Genomic DNA, 14,369 nt, shown 5'->3' on the forward strand with positions numbered 1-14,369 from the left:
GAAAGTATTATATTTGGGAAAGAAAAAGTCAATTGAACAGGTTGCAAATATTCTTTAGTATGTCAGTCAGTCAGAAATGTTGCAGGAAGGTGTTAGGATCTTCAGCAGAGTATGTTCAAACAAACAAACAGAAAGACAAACCCAAACCCAAGCTCTTGCTGGAGTTGGAAATTGAAAGTTCTGCTGGTTGCACCAGTCCTGAAGCCACGTGTTAATGTCATGAACCCACTTGTCAGCACTGATCCCCCCTATTGGAAGGACAGAGGCAAACACAACCTGTGCCCCTGATCCTTTTAGTAGTTGCCCCAAGGCCCTAACATCCCTTTTGATCGCTCTCAGACTTCTCGCTTTTCATCATTACCAGCCTGAAAAAACAGTAGCTGGTAGTAGTCAGAGGGCCATACCAGGTGAATGACTTTTCTAGCTATGTCTCTTACCCCAGCTCTAGGGAGGCAGAAGACTTCCCTGTGGGTTGGGTCTGGATGGCATATTGGGCCATCTGTCCCTTTCAGAAGGAAGTCCCCTATGACAATAACCTTTCTTTCTTTCTTGACAAAAGATGTAGTTATGCAGGGGGTAGGTTGCCTTGCCTTAGGCGCCCCTTCCAATTGGGATGGGCTTTCATCTACATCGTTGTTTTGACTATCATGTTCTAGAGCCTCTTACCTGCTATGTAAGGGTAGATAGGAAGGTGAGGTGGGCAGGGAGAGTCCTCACCTACCACTCTGAGCAGAAATCTGCTTCCATTCCCCACCTTGGCCTAGGTCACCTCCTACTGCCTGGTGGGATGGGGGAACTTTTTTCTTCTGTGTAGCGGCTGCCTGGTGGGATAGAGGAACCTTTGTTACTTGTGGTGTGGCAGGCTTGTAAGTCTGTCTTATCATGCTTCCACCAGTCAATTTCCTCTGATTCCCTGATGCTGTTCAGCCTACTCACCTCCTCCCGAAGCTCCAGGACCATGCTGAGCAGTTATTCAACCTGGGCACATGTCCCACAGGCATACCCACTTCCGCTGTCAGACACTGACAGAAGACTTGGGCACACCCTGCAGCCTGGACAGCTACGTGTTTCCCTGAGACCTCTGTCTGGGTAGCCACATTGGTGACTGTGGCTGGAGAGGCCTCAAGAGATGTGGAGGCCATAGCTTTCTGCCTGGTGAATACCATGGCCAGGCTCTTCACAAGCAGGTTACAACCACTGTTGGGAAGACTGTTGGAAAAGTGCTGTGAGGGCACCCTCCCTGCTTGCCCTGCCTGTGCAAACTGCCGCGCAAACTGACACACCATGCCCTGACTGACACGCCCTGCTCTGACTGAGGTGCCCTGCACTGTTTGCTGGCCCTGGTCATTGCATTCCTGGTCACTCACGCTCCCTAGGGGCTGCCTTTGTACGACCGGTGAGGGGGTGCTGCTGCCTCTGCTCACGCCCTATCAGCCTCCTTCACGAGGGCTGCTGGGTCCTGGTGGTTCCCTTGGCTGCCTCAAATGGCCTTGATGCCGGAAAAAAAGCCCTGCCTGCCCCAATCCCCCGCTCCGCTGCAGAACACGTCTGCCCTGGAGCCAATCGCCTCTTATCTTACTTCAACAGGAATTCAGTTAGGGAACTTCTATGCATTCCAAGATACAGGACTAAGTGATCATAGACATGCCATTGAAATAAAAGCTTATGACATTTTGAAATAGGGACAAATATGTTAATTTTTTTATTTCATATGTAGAACTTATATTTTTCATATTTCTGGAGCTCATTTCTTCTTGTTATATATATATGTATATTATTTTTTCCTCTGTAACAGTTACTGGGAGAAGAAAGACAAATGTTTTCAGAAAGTCTTGTGAAAACAGCAGAGTGAAATAAAATTTATTCAAAGCATGGACTCTCTGTCCTTGTTCTGTAACAGATATATCTTTTTTGTAACTCTTGCTTCTTATGTTTCAGCAAAACTTAAGTGTAGCTTCCACTGTAGATCTTTGTGCAGTGGTACTCTTGTTTAAAATACATCAAGTTCATAAGATTGATGTAAAACAAAACAAAACAAAACAAAACAGAAAATAGACCGTATATTCTGCCAGTTAAATTGTGTATCTTAGCTTTGGATTTTTCCATCATTAAGTTACTTCTTTGCAATGCCTAGACATACAGAGGCAGAAATCTCAAGTAGCTCTGAGGTCACTTGGAGGTCATATTGTAGTTCAGTTGAATTCATTCTGTGACTGACTTATGAATTTTGAACTCTGTGTGCTTTACTTTATATTTGTTAATATTAAATTTTATTCTTCTTGTCACTTCAATTACAGAACAAATCAAAACCCATTTCAGTTTTATTTATTGCTTGGTTCACAGGTTTCCCTTCCACCCCTTACACAAATCTGTATTACCACATCACAAATTCAAATTCACTGTTTCTCATTGTTTCTCCAACTAATTTTATTTGGATTTTGATAATAAATTGAAAGAAATAAGACTGACTAATAACCACTTGTCGTGGTTTAACCTGGCCAGCAGCTAAACACCACACAGCCGTTTGTTCACCCTCCCCCCTCCCTCTCTGGGATGGGGGAGAGAAATGGGAAAGTAAAGGCCGTGTGTTGAGATAAAGACAGTTTATTAAGACAGGAAAATAATAATAATAATAACAATAATAATAATAATAACAATAATAATAATAATAATAACAACAATGACAATAATAGTACTACTACTAATAATGTGTACAAACAAGTGATGCACAATGCAATTGCTCACCACCCGCTGACCGATGCACTGCCTAAGCCCGAGCAGTCCAACCCCCCCTTCCCCGGCTAGCCACCCATATATATTGTTTAGCATGACGTCAGATTGTATGGAATACCCCTTTGGCTAGTTTGGGTCTCCTGTCCTGCGTCTGTCCCCTCCCAACTCTTGCTGCACCCCCAGCCTGCCCATTGGCAGGACAGAGTGAGAAGCTGAGACATCCTTGGCTTGGTGTAAGCACTGCTCTGCAACAATTAAAACATCGGGGTGTTATCAGCACTCGTCTCATCCTAAGCCAAAACATAGCATTCTACCAGCTACAAGGAAGAAAATTAACTCTGTCATAACTGAAACCAGGACACCGCTACACTTGTTATTACACCTCATCTGTTAGATCAAAGTCTCATGGTTATTGGACTTTGAATTTGAAACAAAAATATTTTATCTAGTAATATTAAACCATTATCCCTGTTGTCTTTTCACAGTTTCATTGACAGTTTGTAAGCAGGTGGCAGAAAATCCACTATTTTGAAAATCATGTGACTTTAAGATGACATGCAGTTAGGAACTGCCTTGTTTAGGAACTAGTTTAATAATTGTGCATAAAGTTTGTTCCTTTTAGCCTTACAACAAGCAAATAAAATGATGAATTAAAATTCAATCAACAGCTAGAATATAGCTACAATACATCATATGCCTTATGCTGTGTGTTGTATTTCATAAACTTTTTAATAGTTGGAAAAATAAATATGAAATTTATGAAATAAATATGAAAAAAATGAAAATATCTCTGTAAACACCAGTGATAGGACCCACAGGAATGGTGTTAAGGTGAGACAGGGGAAGTTTAGGCTGGACATCAGGAAGAGGTTCTTTCACTGAGAGAGTGGTTGCACACTGGAACAGGCTCCCCAGGGACTTAGTCACTGTACCAAGCCTGTCTGAATTTAAGAAGAGATTAGACTGTGCACTTAGTCACATGGTCTAAAGTTTTGGGCAGACCTGTGGGGTGCCAGGAGTTGGACTTGATGATCCTTATGGGTCCCTTCCAACTCGGGATAATCTATGAATCTATGATTCTATGAATATTTTTGATTTCTATTTTTATAATATATTGGTTATTTTCATCAAATTATTAGAATTTACAAAAGTATTTTCTTGCTATGTCAATTGCAAATAATTCATGCAATCATTTTATTGGAATCAACTTATTATTAACTTTAGATTTTTTTTTTTTTTCATTTGGGAGCGAAAATACGTTTACTACTATGCAAGGAAAATTATTGGGAAAATGTTTCATTTCTTTAGTCTGACTTTTTCAATGTGGATATAATTTTGAGTAAGAAAATGATAGCATCCTTTTTAATAATTTGAGACATACCTGATGGACATCGTCTTTTATTTATTTATTTATTTATTTATTTATTCATCAGAACAGTCATATACACTGGGAAAATTCTACATTGTTAATTAGGCATTGTGACAAGTTCTTGTCAGTGGAAACCTATTGTATTTTTACTTTATACTTAATGCCTCTATAAGACAAAGACAAAACTTGGTATTATGTAAAAATCTAAATTCTTTAAACAACAACAACAATAAAATGACCTTAGGATAGAGAAACATACCCTGTCACATGCATAATTGCATACAGGAAATCTCTATGTATGTGACCACACAAAATCGTATTTTACCATGTTTCAATTCTGATAACTTTTGTTGGTATTTAAACAAAAATTGCAGTGTGTAGTGTTGAAAAGAGATTTGGAGTATTCTGTACTATCTGATTTGAAACCAAGAAACCATTTTTCTTACATAATTGAACAAAACCAAACTCTGTTTTGAAGTTGAAAGAGGTAGTTTCCTCTGAAACAAATCCCATGTGTAAAGTTTGGTTACTTCATGCTGAAGATTCTCTCAAAAAGCTTTAACCATGAGACTACATGGGTCCTTTCTTCCTACTCAAGGTTCCAATTTAACATTAGCATTTAAATCAATATTTGAAAGCATCCAAAAATGCCTTTTTGTAATCTGTTTCAGCATGTGCAACACACAAATCATATATATTATTCTTAGCTGTTCTGCAATAATAAAATAAAATATTATTTATGGAATACAATTCTAAAGTAAAACAGCTCAGGAGCATTAGTACAATAGCTGACATTGACAACAAAATATGAAAGCAAGGAAACTGGAGAGAGAGTGATTGCAGAATTTTGAATGAACTTCATGAACTGCAAAATAATATGGATAAATTATGGAATGGATATGCATTCTTACTTTAAAAAGTCTTAACATTTTTACTGTTAAAAGCTAATTCCAAGCAACAAAACAAATGAGAAATTCTATAAAGAATAACAGTTATAATTTGATTTTAAGTATTCTTTCTCTTTAAATCTTACTAAAATATGTCAGTTTCAATTTAGCATGATTCCTGTGATTTTCTGTGGTGGTTTTTGTTCTTTCAGGTGAAGTAGTGAGATGTTTATATAACTATTAAAGTTTCCTATATTTCCAGGTCATTAGGGAAAATACTGGTGTTGCAGCTGCCAAACAGCTAGTCAGAACTCAGTTTTAAATAAGGAAAGAAGGTAGCAATTTCAGAATATGCATTTAGTTGACTGACAGAATTGAAATACAGTACCTGAGAGGAATCTCTCTGAGCACTTTGGGGAGTGCCATTGTATGCTTTGAGACGATCTGTTTTGAACTAAATATATGAAATATAAATATATATCTTCCCATTACACATTATCAGTATACCCAAGAGACATTATTGCATAGATGGTGGACTCTAACAGTTTGATCAAATTTAGCATTCTTGTTAGATTTTTAATGAGTAAAGAGTTTATTGGGACATCAGGATATCATAATTTTTATAAATATTGGGGTATTGGGATATCTATATACAGGTAAACACAGACACACACACATACCTCTGTCTACCTATGTATCTGCACACTTACATACTTAAATGCATTAGCTTTAGTTGGTAACATAAGATGTGTTTACAGATCATGATCAAATGCTAATAAGAACTTCACAGAGACTAACTAACCTATGGCTCTACATCTATAATGTTTTTTTAAACAGGGATCAAGAAAGAGTTGTTAAATTGCTAACATGTTTTATGCATGATGACTCTTACGAAAGTTACAGGCAGAGAACTAGCTCTTATTTATTTGAACTACAAAACCCATCTTTCTGCTTTTATACCTGTTATGCTTGTCATTTACATTTTGGGCTCATTTGGAATATAATGAGACCAAAATTTGGAATGTAATGAGCCCCAAATTATTCCTTTCTGTATCTCTAAATGTGAGATTATGGTGCTGTTATAAAGACAGGTAAACAAAGAAACTTGGTAAAAACAAACAAACAAACAAACAAACAAAAACAAACAGAAAAATCACTGGAATCATTAGGTCTCTTAGATGTTAGCAATGCAAATAAATTCAATGTGCCTTACATCTTATGTTTGCTTTAATGTTATATTATAATTTATGTAATAATATTTTACTACTGTATGAACAAAAAATAATTATTGTATCTGTAAATGAAATGTCAAAGTAAACAGGTATTATTTCAAAACATATTTAGTGCTTAATTAAGCCTCTTTCTTGTTTTCCTAGAATGCAATCTGTATACCATAATGCATCAATATTTCATAAAATGCAATTATGCTAAGAACTGAACACTGTGTATTGTTACTAGCTAAAATCCATCTACGATGCAAAATAAAAATGCATGCAAATCATTTTACAAAATTATGCAAATGTTATTATCATCTTTTTGACTTGAAGTTTTCATTTAAAGCAACAGGGGAAAAGGGAACATCTGTGTGACATTTCTGTTACCTAACAAAACTAATTGGGTGTATAAAGCATTTGTATAAAGCTTTTGTCAGAGAAAGGTAAATTAAAATTTAAAAGGTAAGTCATTCACTAAAACAAGAAAAGCAAACAATATAGCAAACAATATATCTAAAAGATATAATGCGTCAGTGTATTTAGCATAAAGGAATAGAACTTATATAATTCCTTGATTGTAAACCATTGTAAACCAGGTTGGACCTGGTTCTTAGGGATGTGGTTTAATGAGTGACTGGTAGTAAGGTTGGACCAAATGATCTTGTCTTTTCTAACCTTAAAGATTCTATGCTTTTATGGTTTCACAACATATGGTCATAAATCCCCATTAAGATAAGAATTCTATATTGTGTCAGAAACAAGAAAGGATTCCAGTACAACTGACTATTCAAATTGTTTTGCTTCTGTTACTTCACTCATTCTTTGGGGGATATTGATTAAGGTTTAAAAATGTTGCTTTAAGTTGTCTCTAACAGCTTTTCTAAAATACTATTTTGTTTTGTTTTGTTTTCAACCTATAGACTTTGTCTTTAGTTTTCAGGCATAAGGATATGGAATTACAGAAATTTAATCTGACCAGTTGAGTAATAAATTTCATAGGACTTCTTTCTGTAAGCAAACTAATGACTTCAGAATATATGTAAGAAAGATATGTACTGATTCAGAGACTTCAAAGAATGGAGAATTCATCATGTACCTTGACCCCTTACAGCGTGGCTAACTACAGTATATATTAAAGAAACAAAAATCAAAACAAAACAAACAAAAACCAAGCAAATGTATTTTTAGTTCTTCTTCCATTGTAGTGTTCATTATAATTGCTCATGGTTAGGATTATGCTGAATCAATAACTTCCTTCTTTCTCATTTAAGAAGTTTGCATCTAGACAGTATCTAGCTATGTGCACCATCAACACATGGTTCTGTTGAATGCTTAGCCCACTCATACAAAGCAGACTAGATTTTTGAAGGAAAATAGATTTATTCTCAGAAAACCCTGTATTTTTTTTTTCAATTAAGTTTTCCTTTCTTAAGCATAACCTCCCCCCTCAAAAAAAAAAATAATAAATAATTAACATTCACCAATGCTCTGCACTACAGAAAATATCAAACAGCTTGTCATAGATAGCATCACAGAAGCATAGAATGGTTTGTGTTTGAAGGAACCTTAAAGATCTAGTTCCCATGCCACTGACAGGGAGATCTTCCACTAGATCAGTTTTTTCAAAGCCCCATCCAGCCTGACCTTGAGCACATCCAAGGATGAGGCATCCATAACTTCTCTGGGCAACCTGTTCAGTGTCTCAGCACCCTCAGAGTAAAAAACTCCTGCTGAATCTAAACCTACCCTCTTTTAGTTTAAAGCCTTTTCCTATCCTAATTTAAATTATTTAGTTTAAACTCCTTGTCCTATTCACTACACTCCCAGATAAAGAGTCTCTCCCCATCTTTCCTGCAGGCCCCCTTTATGTACTGGAAAAAAGTTACAAGGTCTCCCCAAAGCCTTCTCTTTTCCAGCCTGAAAAACCCCAGCTCTCTCAGCCTGTCTTCATAGGAGAGGTGCGTCAGTGCTTTAATCATCTTTGTGGCCGGCCCTACTCTGGACCCACTCTAACAGGTTGTCGTGGTTCCACTCGAGTGGGCAGCCGAGCTCCACCACAGCCGCTCTCTCACTCCCCCTCCTCAAAGAGGAATGAGGAGAAAATATGTGAAAAGGGCTCAAAGGTTGAGATAAGGACGAGAAAATCACTCAGTAATTGTAACGGGCAAAACAGACTCGGCATAAGGAGATAGTAAGATTTATTGCCTGTTACTAACAAGCTAGAGAAGTGAGAAACAAAGGAAAGAAACCAAAAGCACCTTCCCCCCCATCCACCCTCTTCCACCTCCTCCCCCTGAGCGGCACAGGGGAACGGGGGAATGGGGGTTATGGTCAGTCTATAGTGCTTCTTCTCTGCCGCTCCTTCTCGGTCACTCTTGTCCCTTGTGCTGTGGGGTCCCACCCACGGGATACAATCCTTCATGACCTGATCCAGCGTGGGCTTCCCACAGGCAGCAGCTCTTCCAGAACTGCTCCAGATATGGGTCCGTACCATGGGGTCCGTCCCTCAGGAGAAAACTCCTCCAACCTGGCTCCCCTACGGGCAGCAGCTCCTGCCAGGTCACCTGCTCCTGTGTGGTCTCCTCTCCACGGGCTACAGGTCCGGCCCAGAATCTGCTCCAGCAGGGGTCTTCCACAGGCGGCAGCCTCCATCGGTGCAGGGCCACCTGCTCCACTGTGGTCTCCTTCACGGGCTGCAGCGTGGAACCCTGCTCCACCGTGGTACTCCATGGGCTGCAGGGGGACATCCTGCTTCACCATGGTCCTCACCACAGGCCTCAGGGGACTTCTGCTCCGGCGCCTGGAGCACCTCTCCCCCTCCTTCTGCACTGACCTTGGTGCCTGCAAGGCCGTTCCTCACTCCTTTCACTCTCCCAGCTGCTGTGTGGTGCAGCGTTTTTTCCCCTGTCTTAAATATGCTCTCAGAGGCGCAAAACATCGCTTATTGGCTCAGCTCTGGAAAACAATGGGGCCCTTCCCAAACATGGGGCAGCTTCTAGATCCTTCTCACAGAAACCACCCCTATGGCCTCCTGCTACCAAAACCTTGCCACGTAAACCCACTACACAGGTCTATGTCTTTCTTGTGCTATATCATGAGTGAAGGGGAGAATCAGTCTGCTGGCCATGTTTCTTACGATGCAGCCTAGGATACAATTGTTTTTTTGCAGCTACAAGCATGCATTACCAGCTCATGTCCAAATTTTTTTCTACTAGTACCCACAAGTCCTTCTCCAGCTGGCTGTTCTCAATCCATTCATCCCTCAAGTCCATATTCATGTTTGATATTGTCTCAATCTGGGTGCAAGAAATAGCAATGAAGTGTAATGGTACATAACTAATTAATTAAAATTGATTGATAACAAAATAAAAAGAAGTGGGTGGGAAAGATAGATATAAAAATTACTTTGAAGGTATGTAAAGAACTTTTTTTTTTTTTTTTTATTAAACAGCTGTAGTTCTCATCTTCATGGAAAACATAGTATGAAAAATGAATTGTTGTTATGATGAAAGAGATTTGGCTTTCTCTCCTCATGCTCACTCACAGTAAATTATCTTCTAGGACATCTGCTTTGCCTTTGAAAGTTTGACACTAATGCTCTAATAAGTTTTGATTTTATCTTATAAAGCATTCATATTCTTTCTGTACAGTTTTTGGTTGGTTGGCTTTAGCTACTATGGAATTCAATTAGGTGTGGAAAAATCCAGCAGATGTCAACACTACTATGAGTCTGTACACTGAGACCCAGACAAGTGTTGGAACTCTAATTTTAGAGATATTCCTTGGATATAAGTGAAAATCAGGTTTGTCTGTTCATCCTCCCACATCATCACATCTGTTAATGAAGCATTTAAGATAGTGAAAACACAGATACATTCCCATTCATGCTCAGTAACGTAAAGTGCTCTTAAATTCCTCTATGCAATATTTCACCAGTTTTGAAAGGTCTTAACTTTAGCTTGTATTTAATGCAGCTGATTTTAATTAATGAACACTACATTGATATACTGACCTTAAGTTTTGATGCTGTGATGTGTACTTACTTCTTAGAAGGATGCTTGCAACAAAAGAATAGTTAGAAATAGCTGTATTACGAGAAGAGTGTCATTACAAAATCTCCCACATAAAAGTTTATTCCAGGCCATTATTAACAGTAGAGAAATACTCTTTGTGTCTAATAGATTCTTCCATATTCCTTATCTCTGATATGTCATACAGAAACATACTTGTAGAGGAGAGTGTGTCATTAACAACTAATACAAAGTGTTTCCAGAAATGTGCTTCATTTCCAAGGATGAGTCCTATCTCAGAGGGCACACTAACAGTGTAAATACTGGCCTTCGCTCTCATACCTCTCTATCTGGAAACTTTCTGGATATCACAGCAGTCAATATGTCTGTTCCATACTCTTTATAGATATTAATCAGTCCAGAACCTCTACTTGTGGTTGAATCTGTTGGTGCAGGCACAACCTTTTTTCATCAAACAGTCAAACATTTAATTTAAATCCTCTGAAATATAGCATTAAATCTCTGACTGAGCTTGGGAGACAGCAAATGTATCCAAAAAAGGTGAATTCAGTGTTGTCTGCTTAAAGTTAAACTACATTTCTGTGGTTCAGCTATGTTATATACAGGAGTGTGGAGTTAAACTCAGAAGGCCATAAACTGGCCTTCGGAAAGATGAGAACTTTAGTTTTACATTATGTGAGAAATAGATGCACTTAAATTCTGAGTATTTTGCAATGTGTTTTCAAACAAGCAAAACTTTCTGTTAGCTACATTCAGCTAATCAAAAGGCTTATTGTAAACAGCATATGTCTTAAAAATACTAATAGCTCAAAGAGATAAAATGGTGAAAAATGTAAGGTTCCTTTTGCCAAACAAACAAACAAGCAAAAATTCATTCTTAAAATGAAGCTTAAGTCAGCATTGTATTTTCCTTAATTTTATTTTGTTGACAAGTGATTTGCTTTATGAAGAAATGTCATAAAGACAGCTAAGAGTAGTGGTAAAAGGTCAATGCAAGTGTCTAATAGCTGGTACAACTAATAGGACTGTTTAATAGTGTATGACTTTCAGCTTTCCAGATGTTCCAATGTAGCCACTGCTAATTCACAGCATTTTAAACTCTACTTTGAAAGACTGTAAGTATAGTGTCATTTTATTTTTGCCTTCATAAACCCTGCTTTTGTTTTTGTTTGAAAATTCCTAATGAATAAAAGATAAAAATGTAAAGAAACTAACTTCAGTCAATCTTCATGTATTATTAAATAGTCTTCTGTACATACACAGTATCTAGATACTCTTTAGTTAGCTTCCTTTGGCACAGAAGGCCTCTTTTAAAATACTGAAAATAATAGTTTTAGAAAACAATTAAAGGTAAATATGGGATTAGGTTGCCTAGTGCAAGGTGATGAGCACCTGACATAATTTCAGTTATAGTCCTATATATTATTTAATTGTGAGGTGGAAAACAGTAAGTAATCCATAGTTCATTGGATCATCGAATGGCTTGGGTTGGAAGGGACCTCAAAGATCATCTAGTTCCAGCTCCCCTGCCACGGGCAGGGACACCACCCATTAGATCAGGTTGCTCAGGGTCTCATCTAACCTGGTCTTGAACACCTCCAGGAATGGGGCATCCAGAACCTCTTTGGGCAACCTGTTCTAGTGCTTCACTACCCTCTGAGTGAAGACCTAACCTCTATTCTAAATCATAACCTCTATTCTAACTCTCCTCTCTTTTAGTTTAGAATAATTATTCCTCCTCATCCTGTCAATATCTGATTGAGCAAAGAATTGCTCTTCATCATTTTTTAAGCCCCCTTTAAGTACTGAAGGGTTTCAATAAGGTCACCCCAGAGCCTTCTCTTCTGTAGGCCGAACAGCCCCAGCTCTCTCAGCCTTTCTCTGTAGAAGAGGAACTCCAGCCCCTCGACCATCTTTGTGGTCCTTCTTTGGACCTGCTCTAGCAGAGCACCAACATCCTTCTTGTGCTGAGGGCGCCAGACCTTCACCTCCCTTGACCTGCTAACCCCTCCTCTTTTGATGCAGCCCAGGATGCAGTTGGCCTTCTACTGGTTGAAATGATTTCTTTAAACTCACTTTTAATTAAATTTTTCTTGATTAATTTTCTTCTTGGGAAGAAAAACTCCAAAACTATGAAGTCCCCCACCACTAAGAGAAAGAGTTGTTCCTCCCACAAGAAGGTTTTAGTTTTCTGAATTCTTCATACACATACATGTACAAACATACACAAATCATACACATATATGTACAAACTGATGTTATAGACATATTTCAGCTTGAACCTTATTACTTTCTAAATGAGGTTAAAGTAACATCTATGTTCATTGCATTTTATATGTTTATTAAATTTAGGAATGCATTGAGTACATATTTAATAGTTCTACAAAAACAGTTCTAGAAAAAAAAAAAAAAAGAAACAGTATTTGCAACATTCTCTTTGTAAGGTTTTTAGTACACACATATGCATACAAAAACATACAGAGAATGTTTTAAAAAGTACACAGTATATACGCCACTTTTGCAGTTTCTGGTAGGCATAAAAATTTCCTACCATGTTTTGTTCTCAATTTATTTTATTAATTAAATATTTTCCTTTGCCTAATTAAGTATAATTTATTACCTTTTAGTAGAAATTCTACTTTTTACTTTCATTACTAATAAAATACATTTTTGCTTAAATTATTGAGAAGAATGTTCAGAAAGAAAAACATTGGCTCTCTCCTTGTTATCCTCCTCTCCCAACCCCCCCAAAAAAAAAAAAAATAAAATTTCCTTTTTTCTTGCCGGAGGGGAAGACTCTACTGCTAGTATGAAGAAAATAGCGAAAAGCCTGCTTACTTCTACAATAATTTTAGAGAAAAACACAGCCTAATTTATTGTGAATATTAAATAGAATGGGAATTTCATGGGATGAAAATAAAACTCTGATATTGGTAATTTGCCTAGAGAAATGAATGCTATTCGCAGTAGGTGTCATTTCTTTTGTGTATTTTAATATACTGTGTCTTGTTGAAAAGAATCAACAATCTGCTTTGTCCTTTTCTGAATATGTATTCAGAATCTGAGATTCTGTAAACCTGCAGTGCTAGATATTGTAAAATTGTGCAATAAACTGTGTAAAAGTTGTCATTTTAATTTATTGCTGAGATTTTTTCTTTAAAAATCTGTTTTGAAACAAACAAGTATAATCTCCTGAAAAGACTTCCTGGCTAATCACAGCAAAAACAAAATGAAGTGCTCACAGGGATACCAAGTTTATTCTTCTTTTCCACATACTAACTGGGGGAATGCAGATTATCATGAAAAAAGTACATTTTTAGTGAGCCATAGAAATTTAAAGTAACATTAAGATCAGATTTACCGACCATAGAAATACTTCTATTTAAAGTGCCAAAAATGAACAACAACAACAAAGTTCATAAACTAATTTATTAAAAATAAATAAACAAACAAACAAACAAAAGAAAAAAGCAAAGTCCTCTTGTGAATAATCTGTATATTTTAGTAGCTAAAACATTTCAACTGACAGCATATCAACATACACAGTGGGGTCCATTGTGATGTCAATGACAATATTATTTTTCTTAGAAGAAATTCAGGATAAAACATGCACATAAGTACTTCTCAGCCATCTAGCTGAAATATCATGTCTTGTGCTTTTAACTACACTTGCACAACTACATAGTCACTGCAAGTCATGCCATGTTTTCAGTGCACTCAGTAGCATATTGCAAAAAAACGCTGAACTTCTGGGGGCCACATGGTCTTCATTATCATTAACTGAAATTTCAGGCAGAAAATAAATAAATAAATATATAAATATTGAACATTTGGGTCTGTACGGTAGACTCAGAGAAAACCTATGCTAAGGGATGTGTAAGGATGTGAGTACAACCCAGTGAAGGAGACTCAATGCTAGCCACGTACAAACGTGGCTTAGAGTTAAGGATCATTTCCTGGGACTGATGGTTTCTTTGTAATTAGTTTGATGAAACATAAACGGTAATAAAAAAGGATACTGAAATCAAGGACCAGATTCTCAACTGGTGAAAACGGTGACATTCTGGTTAGTTAAATGAGTAGCTCTATACCGATACTCAGGATCATTTATGCTAAGTGGGAAAAATAGTGCAAC

The sequence above is a fragment of the Aythya ferina genome (assembly GCF_964211825.1).
Source record: "Aythya ferina genome assembly, chromosome: 1".
In the NCBI taxonomy this organism is placed as follows: Eukaryota; Metazoa; Chordata; class Aves; order Anseriformes; family Anatidae; genus Aythya; species Aythya ferina.